At 39.6% G+C, this 9787-nt stretch overlaps 1 non-coding gene across 1 annotated transcript; it reads left to right on the top strand.

The window, feature by feature from the left end:
* Positions 1–9104: 9104 nt before the first annotated feature.
* LOC145955373 (small nucleolar RNA R71) lies at positions 9105–9211 on the top strand. The gene has a single exon (XR_014431987.1). It is a non-coding gene; the product is annotated as a small nucleolar RNA R71 (small nucleolar RNA).
* Positions 9212–9787: the final 576 nt, after the last annotated feature.

The raw sequence follows: 9787 nt of genomic DNA, 5'->3' as shown, positions 1-9787 counted from the left end.
AAGACATCACAAATGGGTGTTTTAGGCAAAAGTTAGGGCCGTCAAAAAAGGGAACAAAATAAATCCGTGATGGTACCATCAATTGAATTCAACAAGGAGCTCAAGAAAAGCTATCCAAGTTGTCAAAGCACAATCATTAATAACGAAGATGTGCTTAACTTCATAAATGTTTAATCGAACAAACCTAAACACAATAAGCCTGCCATTGGCCAGCCATTCTTACAAAATCCATTTTTCAAAAATAAAACAATCCCCTCTAAAACACAAACTTTTGAAAAATATACCTTTTCCTTCTTTTCTCTCTTGTCCCCAACGATTTTTGAATAATCTAAGTGGAAACATGGAGATATAGTGGTCAATAGGAGGGTTGACACATCTTCTAAAGGAAGGGAGAATCATTTGGTTGATAACACCAAAAATCAAATACGCATCGTTCCTTGGTTACAGAAATCGGCAAAGCACAGTCTGTCTGGAGGAATGGCAAGATCCAAACAAAGAACGCATCGGTTAATTCTTTTGAAAAAAGAATCAAATAGAATTAGGTGCATCATACTGCATACATGCATACAGATGATAGGTGTACTGGAAGATCACTTATTCTCTGTTTATTGAAAAAACAAAAAAATATAAACTTCAGAAAAACAATACGCCCGTATCATGTTCAGTACGCCCGTACCAAAATTAGGGTTATGAACAAATTTTCAATTCAAATACGGGCATACTGAAATGGATGCGGCCGTATTGGCCATAAAGAAATTTTCAAAGACCTCGTCATGAGGCAACCACATAAAAATAAAAAAATAGAAAAAATGCTTGTGTATGACAGCAGCAAACAAAATGCAAAGATTCAGAAAATCAACAGCGTCATACAGAATAACTGAGCCTGGAGAGGCTTGCCGAAAGAATACTCTCAGAATAACTGAGCCTGGAGAGGCTTGCCGAAAGAATACTCTCAGAATAACTGAGCCTGGAGAGGCTTGCCGAAAGAATACTCTCAAAATAACTGAGCCTGGAGAGGCTTGCCGAAAAAAATACTCTCAGAATAATTGAGCCTGGAGAGGCTCGCCGAAATAATACTCCTTCAGAATAACTGAGCCTGGAGAGGCTTGCCGAAATAATACTCTCTCATAATAACTGAATTTAATTTCTTTAGCACTTTTAATTTCTGTACAGCAAAAGCCAAAAACATAAAAAAGGCAAAATACAGAAAAAGCCAAATCAGAAGAAAAGGCAAAATACAGAAAAAGCCGAAAATAAAAAAGGCAAGGATATAGAAAATCCAACAAACAATTTGTACTGAATAACTAAGCCTGGAGAGGCTTACCAAAATAATACTCCACATCCTCCACAGTATGCAGAATAACTGAGCCTGGAGAGGCTCGCAGAAATAATACTCCCCAGAGGGAACCTCAGCTCAAGCTCACGGAAAAATCTCCAGCGAGAGCTATCAAAGCAAAATCGACGCAATCCCCAATGGAAGTGCGATCATCCAAACAGTATATACAAGTCAAAGGACTTCACACTTCCTCAGTGGAAGATAGCTCTCCGACTTAAAGCGCTGAGCGAGGCTAAGCCTGTAGAGGCTTCCTAAAAATACTCTGGGATACGTAAGATCCCCAAATCCCCAGTCGCCTACTCAAGAGGCATTCCTACAAAAATAAAAAATCAAAAATTTCAATAAATATTCCCCAAGCGGAATGCGGCACTCAGCCAAACACTGAACATCAAGATAATTCGCCTACTTAGAGGCACTTCTTCAAAAAGAGAAAATCGAAAAGATCAATAATAATTCCCCAAGTGGAATCCGGCTCTTAGCCAAACATCAAGCGTCAAGATGATACGCCTAACAGAAGAGGCTAATCAAAATGAATGACAAAATCCCCCAGCGGATAATAGCCTACACAGAGGCAGTAAAAATCAGAAAATCAAAAAGAGTCACCCGAATAAGGATAACCGGGATACTCCACCAACGTCAAAAGACGTCAGCCAAACATAAGGCATCGCTCAACTCAGAGAGAGAGCATCTGTGTCTACACCCCAAGGAGTCAAAAATTCCCATGGGTACCAACTAAGCAATGCAAGTTGGGACACAAGAACCTATGAATGACTGCACATCCCCTAGACGGATCCCTGCGTTATCCGGCCCTCAGCGGCACAAAATCAGAAAAACAAACCGTCGAAGCAGCATTGTGGACTGTGGAGACAAACTATACTCAACTACCTCATTTTTGAGAGGCAAAGTCTGGAGAGACGATACTCAAACGAAGTCTGGAGAGACAGTACTCAAACAAGGTCTGGCGAGACGGTACTCAAACAAGGTCTGGAGAGACGGTACTCAAACAAGGTCTGGAGAGACAATACTCAAACGAAGTCTGGAGAGACAGTACTCAAACAAGGTCTGGAGAGACAATACTCAAACGAGGTCTGGAGAGACAATACTCAAACGAAGTCTGGAGAGACAGTACTCAAACAAAGTCTGGAGAGACGGTACTCAAACAAAGTCTGGAGAGACAGTACTCAAAGTCTGGAGAGACGGTACTCAAACAAGGTCTGGAGAGACGGTACTCGAACAAAGTCTGGAGAGACGGTACTCAAACAAAGTCTGGAGAGACGGTACTCAAGGTCTGGAGAGACAGTACTCAAGGCCTGGAGAGGCGAAACTCACACTGCTTACCGTTGTCACAAGGGTACTTAGCTTCCGGCTCGGACAAAGAGTGAAGCTAAGCCTGGAGAGACGGTACTTACAGCTTCCAGCTTGGGCAACAAGCAAAGCAAGGCCTGGAGAGGCAAAACTCACACTGCTCACCGTCGTCACAAGGATACTTAGCTTCCGGCTCGAACAAAGAGTGAAGCTAAGCCTAGAGAGGCGGTACTCAACCATCAGCGTCATCAGAGGCGCGTTGATGTCCAACTTCCGGCTCGAGCGTCGAGTGAAGTTGACCTTGGAGAAGGTAAACTCAGCTACCGAGGATGTCAAAAGCGCCGAGGTATGCACCCACCTGGAGAGGCTACTCAACATTTTTCCACCGGAAGACGCTACAAGTCAGAAGGTCGGCACAATACCCGGACAATTGGGTCAACTCCTTTACTTGTCAGCCGATACACCAAAAGGCCGTCCGACTAAGTAAAGGGGGGGCAGCTGTAGACCCCTAAAATTGTCCGGGTCGGAAATAAAGCTTGAAGACTCTCGAAGACTGAAGGATAATCAGCCAGAAGGACTCCTGGAAAGCCCTAGGAGGGTTCTCTGTAGGTCTAGAGGTCTTAGAATAGCTAAAAATAAGGAAGTGGAGGGAAAAAGCCCAATACGGCCGTACTGAACTTAATACGGCCGTATTGAAGCTTCAATACGGCCGTACTGAAGTCAGTACGACCGTATTGACACTTCAATACGACCGCTGCGAACTCAATACGGGCGTATTGAAATTTCTGACTTTCAATACGACCGTATTGAACTCCAATACGACCGTATTGAAGTTCAAAAATTTCAATACGGCCGTATTGGCCCTGTAGGCCGTATTGCGCCTATTCCCTATAAATATGACGTCATTTGGACGTCCAACCACACTTTTCACTCAGTTTTGACTCCCTCCTTGAGTATTCTGGGGTTTTTGAGCAGTGTTCTGCCCTAGAAATCTCTCTGGGAGTCGATCCGACGAAGTTCTGGAATTCCGAGCACTTAGCTTGGAGATTCGAACCTAGTCGAAGGGAAATCCTCCGGATTTCCATAGTCAAAAGTTTTTAGGAAGGAGCGAGCGAGCTTGTAGAGCGAGGGAACGCCAAAAAGCTTCCCAGTTTTACTCAATATATAAAAGCACGCTTCAAGAGGTTCTTCTTAAATCCTTCCTTTTACTGCTTTCTGTGTGCATATTTAAATTGTCATCATGTAGATAGTTAATTTATAAGCGTTTATAATAAATAGGGGTAATTTAGTAATTTTACGCTATTATTTTAGAAATAATCTGTCATAGGGAACCCGAAAGGGGCGCTGTGGGGTGCTAACACCTTCCCCACGCGTAACCGACTCCCTTACCCAACTCTGGTTGTAATGGCCAAAGTTGATTTATAAAATCAATTGCCTTATCCCTTTTTCCAATGTTTTGAGTAAAACATTGGTGGCGACTCCACGAACCCTCCTTTTGCGAAAACCACTAATCCATGGAGGGTCCCGCTTGGGATTAATATGGATTGGTGAATCATTTAATAAAATTGCTCGTTTGACAAGGTCTCAGTTTGAGAATACGTCATTCTAGCAATCCATATTTTTAAACAATTAAACAAGTCCAACCATCCTTCGCGAATGCCGAAAGCCCGTTTCGGGCCGGTGGCGACAGACCTTTGTAGGGAACAAGGGCACACTGCAGTAGATTGTACCTCAATTTTTATTGGAGAAAAAGAAGATACTACTGAACAGGTGGCAGCTTCTCATAATTTCTATGACACTCCTCGAAGAGAGAAGAGTAATCCATATTCCAACACATACAACCCTGGTTGGAAGAATCATCCTAACTTTTCTTGGAAGAATAACCCAGTTCAAGGAACTAGCAATCAGCAACCTAATTTCCGTCCGTCCAATCACTTCATTAATGGGGAAGGAAATCCAGTACAGACACCCTCAATTCAACAAAGTGTTTCAAGATTAGAAAACCTTATGGAGAATTTTGTCACTAATCAAAAACAGACCAATGATTCAATGGCAAATTCTATTCAAAACCTTGCTGTCAAGGTTGAGAATATTACTCTCCACAACAAGATGCTGGAAAATCAAATTGCACAGTTGATGCCTAGTTCAAACAATTCTCCAGGTAAGTTCCCAGGTAAAACAGTTGCAAACCCAGCTGAAAATGTTAATGCTGTTACTTTAAGGAGTGGGAAGAAATTAGACAGACCTGTGTCTAATCAAAATGATAGTATTGAGATTGATGAAGACGCTTCTCCTATGGTTGAAAAACCTGAAAAAGAGAGATTAGAAAAAGAAAAAGTATCTTCATCAAAGCCTCAAACTGTTTATCACCCTCCAATTCCTTTTCCTCAAAGGTTAGCAAGGACTAAACTTGATAGACAATTTGAAAAATTTTTAAATATGATCAAACAAGTGTATGTAAACATTCCATTTGTAGAAGCTCTACAACAGATGCCTACATATGCTAAATTTCTTAAGGATCTTTTAGCTAACCGAAGGAAATTGGATGATAGAGAGACTGTTACATTGATCCATCATAATTTGCCCAAAAAACTTAAGGATCCTGGTAGTTTCTCTATACCTTGTCTCATTGGAAATCTAAGGTTTGAAAAAGCCTTATGTGACCTTGGGGCAAGTATCAGTTTAATGCCTTTATCAATTTGCAAGAAATTAGATATGGGAGAATTAAAGCCTACAGCAATGTCAATCCAGTTAGCAGATAGATCTATAAAATATCCCATAGGAATTTTAGAAGATGTTCCAGTTAAGATAGGTAAATTTTTAATTCCGGGAGATTTTGTTGTTTTAGAAATGGAAGAGGACAAACAAATACCAATCATACTAGGTAGACCATTTTTGGCTACAGCAGGCGTGATAGTAGATGTCAAACATGGAAAATTGTCCTTATCCATTAATGATGAAACAATGGAATTTAATATTGCTAAATCTGTTAGACAACCTTCTCTTGAAAATATTTGCTGCAGGGTTGATATATTGCCTAAAGACATGGAGGAAGAAGTCATGAGATCTATTTTGAGGGATCCCTTGGAGAATTTTCTAGTTGGAGGAAAGCACATAGATCTTGAGGGGATTCAACCTAATTATGCTTGCTTGATCGATTCAAGTCCCCCGTGTAAAGAAAAAGATCCTCTAGTAGAAAGTCTTCTTGAGTCTTCAACAGATTGGCAAGAAGAAAACTCTCCAAAGTTAGAACTTAAACCACTTCCTTCATCTTTAAGGTATGAGTTTTTGGGGGCTAATTCCACTTATCCAGTCATAGTAAATTCAGCTTTAAATGAAAAAGAAACTAAAAAACTTCTCAATGAGTTGAGAAAATTTAGAAAAGTTATTGGATATACTATGGCTGATATAAAGGGAATTAGTTCTTCATTTTGTATGCATCGCATCTTCTTGGAGGAAGGATCCAAACCTTCTGTTGAAGCTCAAAGAAGACTAAATCCCAAGATGAAAGAAGAGGTAAAGAAAGAAATTTTGAAATTACTGGATGCTAAGGTAATTTATGTTATATCTGATAGTCCTTGGGTAAGTCCAGTTCATGTGGTTCCTAAGAAAGGTGGGATGACAGTAGTTAAAAATGATAATAATGATAATAATGACAGTAGATTACATGGGACCATTCCCAAGTTCTAAAGGTTACAAGTTCATATTAGTTGCAGTTGATTATGTGTCCAAGTGGGTAGAAGCGATTCCCGCTCAAACGAGTGATTCAAATACTGTCATTAAACTCTTCAAAAGAATTATATTTCCAAGATTTGGGGTCCCAAGAGCTGTGATCAGTGATGGAGGCTCACATTTTATTGAAAGAAAGTTTGAATCTCTCTTAAAAAAGTATGGAGTCACTCACAAGGTTGGTACACCTTATCACCCTCAAACAAGTGGACAGGTAGAAATATCCAACAGAGAAATCAAAAAGATCCTTGAGAAGACTGTATCTACAACAAGAAAGGACTGGTCTTTAAGATTAGATGAAGCTCTTTGGGCCTACAGGACTGCTTACAAAACACCTATTGGCATGTCTCCATTTAGGCTGATTTATGGCAAATCTTGCCATCTTCCTGTAGAGCTAGAACAGAAGGCTTTGTGGGCAATAAAATACTTCAACTATGACCTAAAGGATGCTGATCTTGTGGGAATTAATTCATTATTATCATTTTTAACTACTGTCATCCCACCTTTCTTAGGAACCACATGAACTGGACTTACCCAAGGACTATCAGATATAGCATAAATTACCTTAGCATCCAGTAATTTCAAAATTTCTTTCTTTACCTCTTCTTTCATCTTGGGATTTAGTCTTCTTTGAGCTTCAACAGAAGGTTTGGATCCTTCCTCCAAGAAGATGCGATGCATACAAAATGAAGAACTAATTCCCTTTATATCAGCCATAGTATATCCAATAACTTTTCTAAATTTTCTCAACTCATTGAGAAGTTTTTCAGTTTCTTTTTCATTTAAAGCTGAATTTACTATGACTGGATAAGTGGAATTAGCCCCCAAAAACTCATACCTTAAAGATGAAGGAAGTGGTTTAAGTTCTAACTTTGGAGAGTTTTCTTCTTGCCAATCTGTTGAAGACTCAAGAAGACTTTCTACTAGAGGATCTTTTTCTTTACACGGGGGACTTGAATCGATCAAGCAAGCATAATTAGGTTGAATCCCCTCAAGATCTATGTGCTTTCCTCCAACTAGAAAATTCTCCAAGGGATCCCTCAAAATAGATCTCATGACTTCTTCCTCCATGTCTTTAGGCAATATATCAACCCTGCAGCAAATATTTTCAAGAGAAGGTTGTCTAACAGATTTAGCAATATTAAATTCCATTGTTTCATCATTAATGGATAAGGACAATTTTCCATGTTTGACATCTACTATCACGCCTGCTGTAGCCAAAAATGGTCTACCTAGTATGATTGGTATTTGTTTATCCTCTTCCATTTCTAAAACAACAAAATCTCCCGGAATTAAAAATTTACCTATCTTAACTGGAACATCTTCTAAAATTCCTATGGGATATTTTATAGATCTATCTGCTAACTGGATTGACATTGCTGTAGGCTTTAATTCTCCCATATCTAATTTCTTGCAAATTGATAAAGGCATTAAACTGATACTTGCCCCAAGGTCACATAAGGCTTTTTCAAACCTTAGATTTCCAATGAGACAAGGTATAGAGAAACTACCAGGATCCTTAAGTTTTTTGGGCAAATTATGATGGATCAATGTAACAGTCTCTCTATCATCCAATTTCCTTCGGTTAGCTAAAAGATCCTTAAGAAATTTAGCATATGTAGGCATCTGTTGTAGAGCTTCTACAAATGGAATGTTTACATACACTTGTTTGATCATATTTAAAAATTTTTCAAATTGTCTATCAAGTTTAGTCCTTGCTAACCTTTGAGGAAAAGGAATTGGAGGGTGATAAACAGTTTGAGGCTTTGATGAAGATACTTTTTCTTTTTCTAATCTCTCTTTTTCAGGTTTTTCAACCATAGGAGAAGCGTCTTCATCAATCTCAATACTATCATTTTGATTAGACACAGGTCTGTCTAATTTCTTCCCACTCCTTAAAGTAACAGCATTAACATTTTCAGCTGGGTTTGCAACTGTTTTACCTGGGAACTTACCTGGAGAATTGTTTGAACTAGGCATCAACTGTGCAATTTGATTTTCCAGCATCTTGTTGTGGAGAGTAATATTCTCAACCTTGACAGCAAGGTTTTGAATAGAATTTGCCATTGAATCATTGGTCTGTTTTTGATTAGTGACAAAATTCTCCATAAGGTTTTCTAATCTTGAAACACTTTGTTGAATTGAGGGTGTCTGTACTGGATTTCCTTCCCCATTAATGAAGTGATTGGACGGACGGAAATTAGGTTGCTGATTGCTAGTTCCTTGAACTGGGTTATTCTTCCAAGAAAAGTTAGGATGATTCTTCCAACCAGGGTTGTATGTGTTGGAATATGGATTACTCTTCTCTCTTCGAGGAGTGTCATAGAAATTATGAGAAGCTGCCACCTGTTCAGTAGTATCTTCTTTTTCTCCAATAAAAATTGAGGTACAATCTACTGCAGTGTGCCCTTGTTCCCTACAAAGGTCACATACTTGATTTGTAGCCACTGAATTAACCTTAGCTTTTTCCATCTTGTCTAATCTTTGATTAAGAGTATCAAATTTTGCTAAGAGTAACTCAATATTGTTCACTTCATATCGCCCCGGAGTTCCTTTCCTTGCTGTGACTTCTCTTTCACTGTATTGGCTGTGATTTGAGGCTACATTTTCCAAAATAATCATGCAGTCATTAATAGGTTTCCCCATGAAAGATCCACCAGCTGCTGAGTCTAATATCATGGTGCTTTGTTGGTCCAATCCTTCAAAGAAAAATTGGATGGTAAGCCAACGGTTGAAGCCATGTTGTGGGCATGCTTGAAGATATCCTTTGAACCGCTCCCATGCTTCATAAATAGTCTCTCTAGTGCCTTGTTGGAAATTAGTGATTTTCTTCCTCAATTCTTTTGTTTTAGAAGGAGGAAAGAATTTCTCTAGAAAAGCTCTTTCACATAATTCCCAAGTTGCTATCTTTTCTCTAGGCACTGTTCTTAGCCACACCTTTGCCTTATCTCTCAAGGTGAGTGAGAATAAGCGGTGTAGACCCCTAAAATTGTCCGGGTCGGAAATAAAGCTTGAAGACTCTCGAAGACTGAAGGAAGATCAGCCAGAAGGACTTCCAGAAGGCCCAAGGAGGGTTCTCTATAGGTCTAGAGGTCTTAGGATAGCTAAAATAAGAAAAGTGGGAGGAATGAAGCCCAATACGGCCTCCCAGAGGTTCAGTACGGCCGTATTGAACATTTTGAACTTCAATACGGCCGCACTGAACTCAATACGGCCGTATTGAAGTTTCTGGACTTCAATACGGCTGCAATGAATTCAATACGGCTGCACTGAACTTCAATACGGCCGCACTGAACTTCAATACGGCCGTATTGAGGTTTTTTGAACTTCAATACGGCCGTATTGAATTCAATACGGCCGTATTAGTTCAAAATTTCAATGTTGACCGTATTGACCCTCATAAACCGTATTGAGCCT

This window comes from Cajanus cajan, chromosome 2 (genome assembly GCF_000230855.2).
Source record: "Cajanus cajan strain Asha chromosome 2, NIPB_CcT2T_4, whole genome shotgun sequence".
Classification (NCBI taxonomy): Eukaryota; Viridiplantae; Streptophyta; class Magnoliopsida; order Fabales; family Fabaceae; genus Cajanus; species Cajanus cajan.
Note: the sequence above shows the minus strand (reverse complement) of the source record. Positions and strands in the feature narration are given on the sequence as shown.